The sequence below is a fragment of the Hakea prostrata genome, chromosome 2, assembly GCF_041222555.1.
Source record: "Hakea prostrata isolate BN-2017 chromosome 2, UWA_Hpros_2, whole genome shotgun sequence".
NCBI classification, from domain to species: Eukaryota; Viridiplantae; Streptophyta; class Magnoliopsida; order Proteales; family Proteaceae; genus Hakea; species Hakea prostrata.
Window position 1 is genome coordinate 28,222,150 of NC_142601.1, and position 12,443 is coordinate 28,234,592.

General features: G+C 38.3%; 1 non-coding gene and 1 pseudogene across 1 annotated transcript; both read left to right on the plus strand.

Moving 5' to 3' along the window:
• The window catches only part of LOC149024175 (uncharacterized), a 45,249-nt pseudogene extending 33,460 nt beyond the window's left edge, over positions 1 to 11,789 (plus strand).
• LOC149024176 (small nucleolar RNA R71) lies at positions 8,899 to 9,005 on the plus strand. The gene has a single exon (XR_016171934.1). It is a non-coding gene; the product is annotated as a small nucleolar RNA R71 (small nucleolar RNA).
• Positions 11,790 to 12,443: the final 654 nt, after the last annotated feature.

Here is a 12,443-nt window from a genome sequence, read left to right on the forward strand (position 1 = left end):
CCATAAATAGAACTTCATCATCAACTTTCATGGATTCAAAGCCAGACACCAAGTCCTCCACTGGGATGGCCCAAAGCTGACTTCTTACTTTACTCCGGGTCATCGGACCTACAAATAACAAGGTTTCCGGGTCAAGGTTAGGGCTGGGTTTTACATGTGGCATGCTCAGCTGCAGTTCAAGAGGCTATTTGGTTGAGGAGATTCCTTCGACATACTGGGATTGTGATGACATCTAAAGAGGCTGCCCTTGTCTACTGTGATAGTACGGCAGCTCTTAGCTATGTCAAGGACCCCAAGTATCATGGGAAGACCAAACATATACAGTTGAGATATCACTTTGTTAGAGACATTACATCAAGGAAGAAAGTTGTACTTAAGCACATATCTACTAGTTTGATGGTAGCTGACCCTCTTACCAAACCTATAGCCAAGGATGTTTTTATTTCTCATGTAAAATCCTTGGGCTTGCGTAGATTGTGACTTATTTTTGTACTGAGACTTTCTTATTAATGAGTAATATGAGTTCATTCCAGCATTTCTTATTCACTTTCTGTGTGATTGTGTTTCTTCTAGCATAAAACAAGATATGTCAATAGGCAAGAGAATGGCTCACTCACACGAGCATTCGCCTCTGGCGCCTTAGAGGCGAGCAGAGATGAGACAGATTGTGAATGACTTTGTGTAGGTCAATTCATAATCATGATGTCGCCTTGATTTGGAATCAAGATGAGTTTCTCTATTGTAAAGAGAATCGACATGAATGTTCCCACTATTCATGTTGCCTATAGGAGCCAGGTGCGAGTACTTTATGTGGCGCTAGGGTGGCGACAATAAAGAAACTCGGGTTAGGCGCAAGAGGTTGCGACTAGACTAAAACCTGTATGGTGTTGAGATGGACATACGTTCTATTGTATATAGAATGCTCCACCATAGCACATATATCATACTATCTGTGCTTAGCGATCATTGGAAATGAGAGGATGGATCCTTGCTCCTCTCATTGTGTGAGTCCTGGACCTTATGGTCCATTAGTGTTCTTAGTGACTTTCGACGACATCATGAAACGAAGGGTTGATGTGGCTACTTTGGGGTGTTACCTATGGTCATGATAGATTCGACCTAAAGGGGCACTACCGGGAAAGGAGTCAATCCTAAGTGTAGTGATGGTCTGGGGCGAAAGGAAAGGTTTGATTCAACTGCACCCTAAAAAGTGTTTGCTGGTGCCAACTGTATGTGTTACAGTAGTGAATATTTTAAGGACTAAAAGGTGATCTCTCAGAGGGATCGAGATACCTTTAGTCTGGTGAGTTTGAATAAACCTAGGACACTGTGTTATACTAATGCTTATTTGATTTGTTTCTATGAGTGATGTGTCATTCTGGCCTTCTGGGAAGGTTTCTAGTTTGGGGCTCACGCGTGCGTGTATATCACCGGTCGCACAACCCATTTTGCCGGTATGATTGTGGATATTAGTGTCCGGGACACGGGTGGTCTATGTATCCGGGATACATAGTGAAGAGATCAATATATATATATATATATATATATATATATATATATATATATATATATATATATATATATATATATATATATATATGTATATCTGGGATATACATGTGTGTCTGGGACACAAGAGGTCTATGTATCTGGGATACATAGCAGAGAGATTGAATGTGTATATCTAGGATATACAAGTGTGTCTGGGACACATTGAAAGATTAACACTTGCCCTTGTGCAAGTGGGAGCTGTTGGAATTTATTAATATGATTAATAAATTAAAAGCCCAAGGGCAATATTGGAAACTCACTATTAGGGTGGTTACAAAATAGGGTTGTATATTTTGGTAACCACCGCATTAGTGAGTAACTGAGTGATTCATTCGCACGAGATTTATCTCTGAGAAACGGCGGCTCCATCTCTCTCTCCCTCTGTCTTAGAATCGCAGGCTTGGAAATTTTTCCTTTCCTAGTTTTTGATCTTCATTCCATTAATCCACGGCATTTGGGTTGTGGATATTATTCCCTTTCCCAGTGATTGTGGAATCTCCCCGGTAAAGCTTTGGTGGTGGAACGAGAACGTGGATCTAGACTTCCGCTGCGAATACTTCATAAAAGGGAAAGCGAATCCATTTAAGGAATCTTTCCCCCATCAATTAATTGAATTGAACTATTTTTGAAGTATTACCAACACTATGAATGTTTACAGGTGGCAGCTTCTGCTTCATCTTCTTCCCCTTTGCTGATATTTCCATCCACATCTGATGTTGACTCCCTTTGTGCCCTCAAGATCATCTTCAAAGTCCTTGAATCTGATTCTATCAAACATGCTTGTTACCCTGTTTCTTCATTTGAGGAAATCCACAGATATGCGGGCTCTAGCGTATGCTCCTCCAATCAACCAATGTCTCTCCTCCTCATAAACTGGGGATGTCACAGGGACCTACGGCGGGTTCTTTGATTTAGGGCCAGGTGCTCGTGTTTTTGTAGTTGACAGCCACCGACCTATTCATCTCCACAATCTAAGTGATCAGAATGATAAGGTGGTTGTTCTTTACACTTAGGATGATGAGCATCAAGCTGATTTAACATATGACTTTGATGTTTCCACTGTGGCAAATGCAACGGTCTTGGATAGTGACGATGAGCTTAGTGAGATTTTTGATATCGAAGATGACAGTGAGTGTGAAAGTGAGGAGGAAGATGGTTCAGGGTCACGGAAGCGGAGAAGAGTTGATGAAGAAAAGGAACTAGATCCGTTAAAACTCTACAGGAAGCTGAAAAAGGAGTATTACAACTTGGGTACCTTCCATGGAAAGCCTTCAGGGTTTCTTATGTTCGATCTTTCACATTGCCTTGGAAAGAATACAAATGAATTACTTTGGTTAGCTTGTGTTTCTTTGACTGATCAATTTGTTCATGAGAGAATTACCAATGAGAGATACCTAGCTGGTGTGATGGAGTTGGAACAGCACATTAACAGTTCTGGGAATTTGGATGCTATAACTTCAATAACCCTCAAAGATGGGACAAAGATACAAGCACCTGATGCCTCTAGAATTGCATATGAAGATGAACAACGGCTCATGTTATTGAGGGAATGGAACTTGTTTGATTCAATGTTGTGTTCTTCCTACATTGCGACCAAGTTGAAGACCTGGAGTGATAATGGCTTAAAGAAGCTAAAGCTTCTCCTAGCCCGAATGGGGTTTGCACTTGCAGACTGCCAGCAGAAGTTCCAGTACATGAACCTCGAAGTGAAACAGAAAATGAAAGATGAGTTTGAAAGGTTTCTCCCTGAGTATGGGCTTACTGAGTTCTATTACCGAAGCTTCTTACAGCTTCATGGGTATAGCTCGAAGGTATCTGCTGCTGATGTAGTGTACGGGGTTACCACATTACTTGAGTCTTTTGTAGAATCTGATGGTTCTTGTGCTTCTCAACAATTTGGGGTAGCCTATGATGCATTGTCCTTGAATAACATTGACAAGTTGAGGAAGGGAATGCAGAATGCAATAAAGATACAAAGGGCCATTGTAAGGCAAGGAAGTGTAGCCATAACTAAGAGTGGATCCATCAGAAGTGGAAGAAAATTCAGGTGGATGAAGCTCGAAGATCCTGCAGACACAAAATTGCTTGGCTATTGTCTGTAAAATTTTAAAAGTAACCGCAAGCGCACGGTATCGTGTAGCTAACGGGTCGATCTCAAGGAGATATGCCACTTATAATTCAACTTCTTAATAGTAATGCGAGAGTGGAATGATTTAATTTTTGTTAACTAATTAACTAAACTAAACGATCCTAATCTATACGTCTAATGCAATCATTGAAACGAACAATAAATTAAACACAATCAATGCATAAATAAAAGACAGGAAAATGCAGATGCAACACCACCCGTCACCAGAAGCAGAGGCACCACTATAGGCTTGCTCCGGTTATGTGGTCCGAGATTATGAATGAATAGGCAGAAAGTAAATAACAAAAAGTAAATAACAGAAAGTAAATAACAAAGCAATAAACAAAGCAATAAAAGGAAAAGGAAATAACTAAAATGCAGATGCAACACCACCCGTCACCAGAAGCAGAGGCACGACTGTAGGCTTGCTCCGGTTATGTGGTCCGAGATTATGAACGAATAGGCAGAACAATAAATAATGCTGAAAGTAAATCCTAAATTAAGAATATGGAGGGGTAGATAGAAGCGGGAATGGAGGGAGGAGAGAAGATTAATAAAGAAGGTTACTTACTTGCGAATTGAACAAACGATTCGAATCTCAACCAACCCTAACAACCAGATCTAGATCTAGAATGATCTAAATCTGCAATTGCTAGACCCAGAGAAAAACGAATCTAAAAAAAATTGAAACTTGAACTTGAACTTGAAGCTTGAACTTGAATTGCATTACATAAAAAAATTAAACCTAAACATTTAATCTAGAAATTTAAATCTCACTAATGCAAGCAAAGAAAACTAAAGAAAACTTAAATAAACTGAAGAGAGAAGAAAGAATGCTTCTACTAAGCTCTAGAACACATTCCCTTTCGATGGAGTAGGCTCTCCTTTTATAGAGTTTACATGAGATATGAAGCACGGCTGAATTTGAATAAAACTCAGGGTTTCTATCTGACTCATCCAATTAGGGTTTTGACGTACTAATCGCGCCTACTTAGAGAGATCAGATGCATAATCTCACCGTTGGATTTGAGATTTAAGTAGTCGTGAAGCTCTCCTCCAAAAATCAGCACGATCGGACATCGGATGACCGTTCGATGAAGGGTTTGATCGAAACTGGACAGAGGCATTCAAAAACGGGATTTTTGCTTCATCCTTATCTGAATATAATTCTTTTTCCTCTTTTTCTTTCTTTAATCAAATCCCAAATAGAAAATAAGATATTGAGGTATGCAAGGACTCTTTTCCATCTGGACTCTCTCAATAATATCTCTGTAGATTTGATTTAAAATCTCAGCCGTAGATCAAATTTGCCTTCTTTATCTCTTCAATATTTCGGAGTTGGCCCATAATCACACATCTCTAGCCCATCATGCTCCAGATCAGGCCCATTTTCGCATTTGAGAATTTGAATGGACTTCTTGACGTGTAAAATAGCATGATTTAAGCCCAAAACTCCAAATATTTGCTTAAATCTTGAAAAGTCCTAAAATCTGCAAAAACAACATAAAACCCAAGGTAACTCCATTCTAAGTGTATAAAATGCATGCTTTATGCCCTAAGATTTCACACATAAATGTGTTCATCAGATTCCCCCACACTTAGATTAAGCTTGTCCTCAAGCAAAAATTAAAGAAAAATACAAATGCAGGTAAGAAACTAGTGCAACAAAATAAATCCTAACTCACTTTCGTAGGAATCACGGTTACACTTAGCATGTGCAACAGGCCTTTAAACCACTAGGTTACCCCTAGATGACGTTTTGTCTCGTGGATGTTTGCAGTGAATGTACATCCAAAATTCCAATTTTAGCTCAAAATAAAACATTGCAAATTCCAACTCTAACAATTGGTAAGTACTCATACAGGATCAATAGCTATGACAATTTTTTTCTCACCATTGATTTAAGATCCCCCACACTTGAACTTTATTACCCCATATTGATTCTTGAGACTTAGCATATATCTCAATCAAATATTCACCTTATATCTTTCAAGTACACCTCTCCTTTAAGCAAAACCACTCATAAAGTAAGGGGACCAAGTACTAAGGTTTTGAAGTATTTTTGACCAAACAATTTTACCAAGGCATTGATGACACTTGTATTTATTTCTCTTTTTTTTCTTTTGAGTAGTGAACTCTACATTACTCCACTACGGTTGGCTTGAATAACATGGTGGAGCAGACACCAGAAACCCAAGTTACTTTGTAGCTTTGCTTTGCATATGCCCACATAGACAGTGATGCGAGAGTTCTTTTCAATAATCTCCTTCCTAAGAGTTTCGATCAAGTCACCTCGATTCCTGAGTCGGAGTGCCCTGTCTAGTTCCAAGGAATTCAACTTTTACTTTCTACTCTTTTTTTTTTTCTTTCTTTTTTTTTTTTTTTTTTTCTTTTGTCATGCCCTACACAAAATTGATCTCAACTTCTAGCCAAAGAAACAAGGACCCACAAAACTCATAGATGGTTCGACGCCTTAAGTTAAGGGCCTTTTATTTTTCTAAGGAAAGTCTCATCTCAACATATATACAAGTTACCTTCCTCTCAACAGGGTTTTTATGTGTTCATGATGGGTACCAAAATCACTCTCATTTCACACATCATAGCAATTGAAAGAATATGTGTAATAACCAAAAGTCAAAGTTAAAATCTACAACGCAGCTACCCCCCCCCCCCCCCACACACACACTTAAGTAATGCAATGTCCTCAATGCATGCATGCTAAACAAGGAAGACAAGTGAGGGGTATACCTTTCAGTCAAGATGTGCTTATCATGGGAAGCTTTAGTCTTATCTTCAATATCAATGTATGATGGGGAAGGCACTCCAAATAAGAAAAACCGTGAATCGAAAAATCATCTCTAAAGATCTCAAGAAAAACATTCACAATGTTAAAGAAAATTCTCATCATACGTTGAGGTTCTCTAGAAGGTTTTGCATATTTCATAAGATGAATATAATGTTATTCAATGGAAGAGCTTAGACCTTTGACATTAGTGATAGACCAACTCAATGCTTCTCTATTATCATTCAGTAGTGTGATCAACTCTTCTGCTTTGTCAAAAGTTAAATCAGAGACAACAATGACAGGAAGAGAATTATCTAGTCCCAAGAAAGCATACTGCACATTAGAAGGCAACTCTTTCAATTCTAGCTTGGGGGGTTCAATTATTGAGGGCTTGGGAATGAAGATGGAGATGGATAGAGATTTAATAGGCTCCAAAGGTGTGTGAAAATTTAAGACTTCAGAAAATAAAGTTTCACTATCATCATCCAACATATCCATACATTCTTGGAATTCAGAATCAAAATGAATCTCAAAGTTGGTAATCACAACATTAGGAAAATCAAAAGATTCATCAATCATATTGATCTCTTCTTTTATTTGTGTTTGTTTCCCTATCCTGAACATATTAAACTCTACAGTTTGATTTCCAAAAGATAATCGTAAGAGGCCATTTCGACAATTGATTAATGCATTACTGGTAGCCAAAAATGGTATTCCTAGAATTATTGGGATTTCATCTTTGATTGAAAAAGGTTTAGTATCTAGCACAATGAAATCAACTAGAAATATAAATTCTCCCACTTTCAGTAAAACATCTTCAACCATCCCTTTAGGAATCTTAACTGACCTATCTGCCAACTGAAGAGTAGTTCTAGTTGCTTTCAATTCTCCCAATCCTAGTTGCTTATAAACATGGTAAGGCAAAAGATTCACACTTGCACCAAGATCAAGTAAAGCATGTTCAATGTGTGTATTGCCTATGACACAAGCTATGGTGGGGCTCCCTGGATCCTTATACTTGGCTGCTATAGGTTGAGTAATTATGGAACTAATGTTACCTGCCAAGAACGCCTTTTTGGGAATGCTAGTGATTCTTTTATGAGTGCATAAATCTTTCAACACTTCTGCATAGGCGGGGATCTGGGATATGGCATCCAAAAGAGGGATATTCACTTCTATCTTTTTGAAGACATCAAAAGTTTTCTCCATAGTTGCAGTCTTCTTCTTATTCACTAGACGACTAGGATAAGGAGCCTTAGGAACATAAGAACTCTCATTTGAAATTTGCTCTTTTCTCATAGTTTCTGATAGTGGTTCTCCAAACTTAGGTACTGCTAAAGCAACTGGCTCATCCTCAACTTCTATGGGTTTCTCAGACAAACCCTCATTAGGAGATACTTGAACATTCTCCTCATCACAGTGGTCACTAATCTCGCTCTTTTCATTAATATGTGACTCACCTGTTAAATACCCTTTCCCACTTCTCAATGCAGACACAGAATTAATTGAAGCTAAAGAAGAATGGGAGGATTCAACTTGGTTGACTTGATTTGGTGGTCTTTGATGAATCTGAATCCTAGGATTTAACTCAGGTTGGCTAGGCATTTTACCTTTTTCTCGCTCAGACAAAGCACTTGCAAGAGTGGAAATTTGTTTTTCCATATTATGCATAGAAGTCATGAAGGTGCTGGAAAGTACTTCCATATTCTTCTCTAAGGAAGAGAGACGAGAAAACTCTGGATTGTTACCTCTGTTGAAACCAGGTGATGATTGATTTTGTGCAATGTGAGGCATATGAGGCACAATAGGTGGATTAATAGGTCTAGCTAAATTGGCATTCTGGAAATTTGGGGCTTGAGGGAACTGGACATTTGGATAATGAGAAAACTGGGCATTTTGCTTTTGAGGGGCACCAAATTGATTTTGTGTGGAATAATTGTTTAATCCATTTTGGTTTTGCCCTTGAGACCATGAAAAGTTAGGATGATTCTTCCACCCAGGATTGTACGTGTTACTGTACGGGTTTGGAAACATCGCACTGACATTTTCATGTTGGCCTCCAGAATAGCTAGGGCATTCCTCAATTACATGTGTAGGAGACTGACAACATGCACACATAGCAATAGATTTGTCAATAAAATGTGCTTGACTTGGTGGTGCAGCTTTAACTACCAAAGTCTCTAACTTTTTCAAAAGGTTATCTATTTGTACTTCCTTATGAACTTGGCTATCAACAAAATATCCCCTACTACTCCTTTCAGACTCTTGGGTTGACTCCCATTCTCTAGTTCTATCTGCTAGGTCTAAAAGAAAATTCCAAGCTTCGGAATCATCAGTGAATGATGTAAATCCTGTGGGGCACATTGATTCCAAAAGTTGCTTTGTTTGGTAATCGATACCCTCATAAATTATTTGGCATAAATGCCATAATTCTATACCATGGTGAGGGCATTCTTGGAGAAGGCTTTGAAACCTCTCCATTACCTTAGCAAAGGACTCATTGGGTTTCTGACGAAATTGAAGAATATCATTTCTTATTTTATTCGTCTTAGAGAAAGGAAAGAATTTTTTCAAGAAGAGCACAGTAAATTGTTCCCATGTGATAATGCTATCCCTAGGTAAGCTATAAAGTCACTTTTTAGCTTGGTCCTTTAATGGAAAGGTAATAAACCGTAGTCTTACGGCATCATCAGTAAGTTGTTGTACCTTCATAAGGACACAAACCTCCTCAAACTCCCTAAGGAACAAATATGCATCTTGATCAGGTAGCCCATGAAATTGGGGTAACATAGATAGATAATGAGATTTGAGCTCAAAATTATTACCCCTCACTTCAGGTAAACGTATACAGGAAGGTTGTGCAGATCGAGTAGGATAAAATCTATCCCTAAGACTCTTAGGTGGAGGTGATGGAGGTAGACCTTCCATGGTCAAAGTAGACACTCGGACAATTCTATTTGTAGAATCATGAGTCCAGACACACATGCACTAACCACTTAATGCAATTAATGGCTCTTATGAAAGAATGAGATTTATTTTTTTAAATAAAAAAATAAATAAAGTACTAAAGAATAAAAGAAAAGAAAATAACAAAAACAAAGGGAAAGTAATGAATTTCCGACCACAAAGATTGAAACAATGATTCCAAAGCTGTAAGGTTGCCGTATAGCTGAGCGCTTATAGGTTTGACAGCAAGGGAATCCGTATAGTCTTCGGAGCCACCTACAATCGAATCCTGGGGATTCTGCAGTAGAGTCGGGACTACTATACGTTTTTGTTTCTACTCAAGTTAAGAGTAATATCTTTGAATTTTATTTTTTTATTTTTAAATCACTTCGATTTACCTAAGAATTAGAAAAACAAAGTGGACTAATACCTCCCCGGCAACGGCACCAAAAACTTGTCTGTGAAATTTTAAAAGTAACCGCAAGCGCACGGTATCGTGTAGCTAACGGGTCGATCTCAAGGAGATATGCCACTTATAATTCAACTTCTTAATAGTAATGCGAGAGTGGAATGATTCAATTTTTGTTAACTAATTAACTAAACTAAACGATCCTAATCTATACGTCTAATGCAATCGAATTGAAACGAACAATAAATTAAACACAATCAATGCATAAATAAAAGACAGGAAAATGCAGATGCAACACCACCCGTCACCAAGAGGCACGACTATAGGCTTGCTCCGGTTATGTGGTCCGAGATTATGAATGAATAGGCAGAAAGTAAATAACAAAAAGTAAATAACAGAAAGTAAATAACAAAGCAATAAACAAAGCAATAAAAGGAAAAGGAAATAACTAAAATGCAGATGCAACACCACCCGTCACCGGGCGGAGAGGCACGATCGTAGGCTTGCTCCGGTTATGTGGTCCGAGATTATGAACGAATAGGCAGAACAATAAATAATGCTGAAAGTAAATCCTAAATTAAGAATATGGAGGGGTAGATAGAAGCGGGAATGGAGGGAGGAGAGAAGATTAATAAAGAAGGTTACTTACTTGCGAATTGAACAAACGATTCGAATCTCAACCAACCCTAACAACCAGATCTAGATCTAGAATGATCTAAATCTGCAATTGCTAGACTCAGAGAAAAACGAATCTAAAAAAAATTGAAACTTGAACTTGAACTTGAAGCTTGAACTTGAATTGCATTACATAAAAAAATTAAACCTAAACATTTAATCTAGAAATTTAAATCTCACTAATGCAAGCAAAGAAAACTAAAGAAAACTTAAATAAACTGAAGAGAGAAGAAAGAATGCTTCTACTAAGCTCTAGAACACGTTCCCTTTTGATGGAGTAGGCTCTCCTTTTATAGAGTTTACATGAGATATGAAGCACGGCTGAATTTGAATAAAACTCAGGGTTTCTATCTGACTCATCCAATTAGGGTTTTGACGTACTAATCGCGCCTACTTAGAGAGATCAGATGCATAATCTCACCGTTGGATTTGAGATTTAAGTAGTCGTGAAGCTCTCCTCCAAAAATCAGCACGATCGGACATCGGATGACCGTTCGATGAAGGGTTTGATCGAAACTGGACAGAGGCATTCAAAAACGGGATTTTTGCTTCATCCTTATCTGAATATAATTCTTTTTCCTCTCTTTTTCTTTCTTTAATCAAATCCCAAATAGAAAATAAGATATTGAGGTATGCAAGGACTCTTTTCCATCTGGACTCTCTCAATAATATCTCTGTAGATTTGATTTAAAATCTCAGCCGTAGATCAAATTTGCCTTCTTTATCTCTTCAATATTTCGGAGTTGGCCCGTAATCACACATCTCTAGCCCATCATGCTCCAGATCAGGCCCATTTTCGCATTTGAGAATCTGAATGGACTTCTTGACGTGTAAAATAGCATGATTCAAGCCCAAAACACCAAATATTTGCTTAAATCTTGAAAAGTCCTAAAATCTGCAAAAACAACATAAAACCCAAGGTAACTCCATTCTAAGTGTATAAAATGCATGCTTTATGCCCTAAGATTTCACACATAAATGTGTTCATCAGCTATCCTCAGGCACTGACCAAATTCTGCTACTTTGCGATGGATGCTTTGCGGGAAAAGGGTGCAAAGATGAAGCCTTTGATATGTGCTTGCTTATCTCAAGAACCCGACAAAGTTTTAATTGTTGCAGTGTATGGAAAGCCACGTCTTGGGGCAGTCCAAGGGAATGCATTTGGTGTTGCTTTTAGAGCTGCAGCTGAGCAGGCTGGAGCCAAGTTCTTTCATGAGTTGTTTGAATCTTCTTGGATAGTTTTGGATGCGGTTTCTGTTAATTCTTTCATTATCAGGTTGACTGAGAGGCTCTGATCTGAGGTTCATCTGGATTGTAAGTTATCATCATTTATCTGGCCTCCAGTTTCTAGATATTTTGACGGAGCTTCCTCTCTTTGATGTTGTACTTTACATCCTCTTCCATTTTTTTTTTTTTTTCATTCTTTCTTTTATCTGATTTTTTAATTGATCTTGAAATGCCCAAGTAAATTTGTAGAACCAATTCCATTTATCAATATTGAATGTCCAAGAAATTTGTGTTGGCTTCTCTTCCTCTTGCTTTTGTTTGTTTGAAGTGGATTCTATTCATTTTTTTTATACTTCTCACCATGGAAAGAAATTTCGGCTTTGCCAGGGGGCGAAACGAAACAAGGGAGCGAAAATCGGCGATATCTCGCCTTTTCTTGCCGAACTGGCGATATCTCGCCGAACGTCGGCGATATTTCTTCAAACTGTAATCAGTGAAGAGGAGAACCCAACAGTCAGTTTCCATTGCCTGATTTTAGAAGATCAAACTGCTCAGCCAAAGAACAGTGGGCAAGGTAGAAATCTTCAACCATGGATATCAACTCCGGTCGCTCCTTGTAGTATATTTCCACTCGTTGTGCAAAGGAGTCCGCGTCTTCCTCAATCAATTCAAGCATCGCCTTTGTCTTCTGGTATTGCTATGTGATTTTGGTTAAAAAAGAA